The sequence below is a fragment of the Rhagoletis zephyria genome, unplaced genomic scaffold, assembly GCF_001687245.7.
Source record: "Rhagoletis zephyria isolate East Lansing unplaced genomic scaffold, Rhagoletis_zephyria_1.1 Rzeph_scaffold_00305, whole genome shotgun sequence".
In the NCBI taxonomy this organism is placed as follows: Eukaryota; Metazoa; Arthropoda; class Insecta; order Diptera; family Tephritidae; genus Rhagoletis; species Rhagoletis zephyria.
Window position 1 is genome coordinate 185,698 of NW_016157389.1, and position 3,765 is coordinate 189,462.

Genomic DNA, 3,765 nt, shown 5'->3' on the forward strand with positions numbered 1-3,765 from the left:
AAACCATAGTAACAAGAGAGAAAGTGAAATCCAGCTCATTCTCGAAGGAAAATATAAGACAATCGCTCTCTCACAATAAAATTTCAATTCGATAATGGGCTGGATTTCGAATTCATAACGAAGGGAAAATACATTGGATAACGAAGGTGCCATTTTGCTGGAGAATGGCTTAGTTCTCGAATCGAATACTAACCTATTGCACATTCGTTATCGAAGGTAAGACTCGAAAAAACGATTGGTTTTCCAATCATTTTCGAATTGCTAACCAAGCCCAATGTTTATTGGGAACTTTCAATACGCTCAGAAATTCAAAAGTGTATTGATTCGAATTTGTTTTCAAATCGCTTTTTTATACATCGGTTAGAAAACAGGTATAAACACATCACTCATTTGACGCGAAGTGAAAAAGGCTGGTTTTCTTTATACAGCCCGTTTTAAATTTGAATTATTATTATAGCAAACTTGAATTCTTGTTCGCTTCCATTTCGATCCACCGCGCAAATTAATTATTTAAGAAATATCGAATAAAAATAAAAATTTTGTTTACTTTTGAATACGGTTTCAGCAAGTGCGCTATTTATAACGACACAGGTATAAATGTTTGAAAGAAATATGTGTTGAGTCAAATCAGATTTTTGTTAATGCGGTTCTCGTGTAGGTATAAACAAGGTAATACATAAATATGTGTATGCCGAATTTCAGGATGTTAGCATAAGCGGTTCCAGATATAAGCGATATGAGAAGTTCAGTTTGCATGGGAGATGCCACGCCCCTTTTTGCCACAAATACGTTATTGATAGCATATGTAGTAGCTGTGTCAGGATGTTAGCGTAAGCGGTTCCAAATATAAGCGATACGAGAACTTCAGTTTGTATGGGAGGTGCCACGCCCCATTTTTGGATGCCTACCAGTTTTTGCCATAAGTAGAGTTTCTGTAATTTATGCATCCGTGCTAAGTTTCAGTTCCCCAGCGTAATTGGTTTTAGAGATATGTGTATTGGTTTTTTACGTTTTAGTCTGTATAAGAATTTTAGGAATATTTTTCAACAACGTTCTATCTCAGAAAACTTTTCAAGAACGCCCTACTTCAGAATTTGATTGAAAAACACCCTACCTCAGAATTTGGTTGAATAACGCCCTATCTCAGCTGCCGATTCAAAAACGCCCTATCTCAGCTTATTTTCAATGTATGTATTTTCGTTTGAGATAGGGCGTTTTTGAACCGAATTCTGAAATAGGGCGCTCTTCAACAAAATTCTGAGATGGAGTGTTTTTCAATAAAATTCTGCAATAGGTCGTTCTTGAAAAGTTTTCTGAAATAGGGCGTTTTCGAATCGGCTGCCGAGATAGGTCCATCTTCCACTCAGCCATCGATATGAAATTGTAAAACCGTGACGTCTCGAATTTCTTCATTTTATGGCAGCAACAACAAAAAGTTTTGATTTTTGTTTTAGCGAAAAACCTTCCACACAGAATTTCCAAAAAAGTGCGATTGGTTATGATTGAACACACTTAAATGGAATGTCAATAAAACTAAGTTTGGGTTATATCAAGACAAAATTTTGAGAACAGTGCGGTGCTAACTCTAAATACATATAAACAACGAAGCACTGGAAACAGTTAATACATTCTAATACCTAGAAATAACAATCGATGATAAACAGAAAAAAATGGATTCTATATTTTCAGTTAGACCTCTAGCAATATGTACATCGGTTAAAACTGCATTTAGTTCCATACATTAATTTTTGCGTGATGCTCTGACAAACATACATACAGGCAGACAGACCAAAATTCTAATAAAAATTTATTTGGCTTCTTTTGATCTACTGATTTTTCTTTAATATCTATTATGTACAGATATCGGCCTTTTACAATTTTATTAGTCTCAAATACTTTCGTTTGAAACCCATATGGCTACATTTATTTTACCTTATCAATTTAACTGAATTAAATTTTTCAAATAGGTGGCAGTAAGCTTTCTAAACCTCTTTAGTTTAATATCCCTAATTTTTATACCCGAGCTCACTTGTGCACAAGGGTATTATAACTTTGTTCGCATAACGGTTGTTTACATAAATGATCAGAATGAAAAGAGAAATCGATTAAGTGACCGTTTGTCCGTCCGTCCTTCCGTCCGTCTGTACACACGATAACTCGAGTAAAAATCGAGATATCTTAACGAAATTTGGTACGTATACTTCTCTCGGGCGCAGGACGGATGGTATTGAAAATGGGCAAAATCGGGAAATAACCACGCCTACCTCCCATATAACAGTAATTTTCAGAAATACGAAAACTGCGATATTTTAGTAACTACTGAAGATTATTTACTCAAAATTGATATTTTTAATAATTTTTAGACGAAAAGTAAGAATATTATAAAGTTTTGGAAAATGGGCGTAGTCACGCCCACTTATGGTTACATGTGTATATCTTGGTAACCGCTGCACCAATTTCTTCCAAACTGGCACACTGGCACAGTTGTTGGCCTTGGTTAGGGTTGCCAGACGTACTGCTTTTGGGAGTAAACGTACTCCTTTTTATTGCAATGTACTCACTTGTACACCAAAAAAAAAAAATATCTGGAAATGTACTCCTTTCCCAGTTTTGTACATCTTTTGTACATTGTTTATCATATACAGGGTGTAAATAAATAACTGTTGCACAGGTTTTTTTTTTTTTAAATAAAAGTGGTCTTTATAGATTTTGCGAAAAAAACTAGTTTATTGTTAATTATCCACAAATTTTACTTACATTTTATTGATTCGTTTCTAAATTTTAATTTTCATTTGAGTTTACCAGCGGTAAACACTTTGAGAGAAAAGCGCAAGCTGCACGCAGGTCTTCGTCGGTTACTTTATTACATATCTTCTGTAACCATAGGCTAATTTCGCCCATTTGGCTCCTTTATATTCCGTCTTTTGTCCAACATAAGGCCTCATACTCAGCAATCGAAAAGACTTGGAACTGGTAACTAGGAGGCCCTTCATTCGACCAACCCTATATAGTGTTTTTTTTTTCAAAAAAAAAACCTGTGCAACAGTTATTTATTTACACCCTGTATATGATAAAATATTGTAGCGAAAAAGAGTACAAAAGATGTACAAAACTGGGAAAGGAGTACATTTCCAGATATTTTTTTTTTTGGTGTACAAGTGAGTACTTTGCAATAAAAAGGAGTACGTTTACTCCCAAAAGCAGTACGTCTGGCAACCCTAACCAAGGCCAACAACTGTGCCAGTGTGCCAGTTTGGAGAAATTGGTGCAGCGGTTACCAAGATATACACATGTAACCATAAGTGGGCGTGACTACGCCCATTTTCCAAAACTTTATAATATTCTTACTTTTCGTCTAAAAATTATTAAAAATATCAATTTTGAGTAAATAATCTTCAGTAGTTACTAAAATATCGCAGTTTTCGTATTTCTGAAAATTACTGTTATATGGGAGGTAGGCGTGGTTATTTCCCGATTTTGCCTACCCGAATGTTGGCCTATGGGTTGTGTAGCGCATAGTCTTCATCATAATAAAAAATTAAATTCTTTTAATTTATTTAAATTTTTCTTTATTCTGATTTATACCCACATTTTGGGTAAATACCCAGGTGCTTTGGGAAATACCTGGGTATTTACCTTTAAATACCCAATTTACCATTTGGGTATTTACCCTTGTCCCATCTCTAGCAATTAGCAACGTTGAACATAGGCGATTTCCATGACGTAGTTGAAGTATTTCAATACGACTTAAGGTGAGTGTAAGTA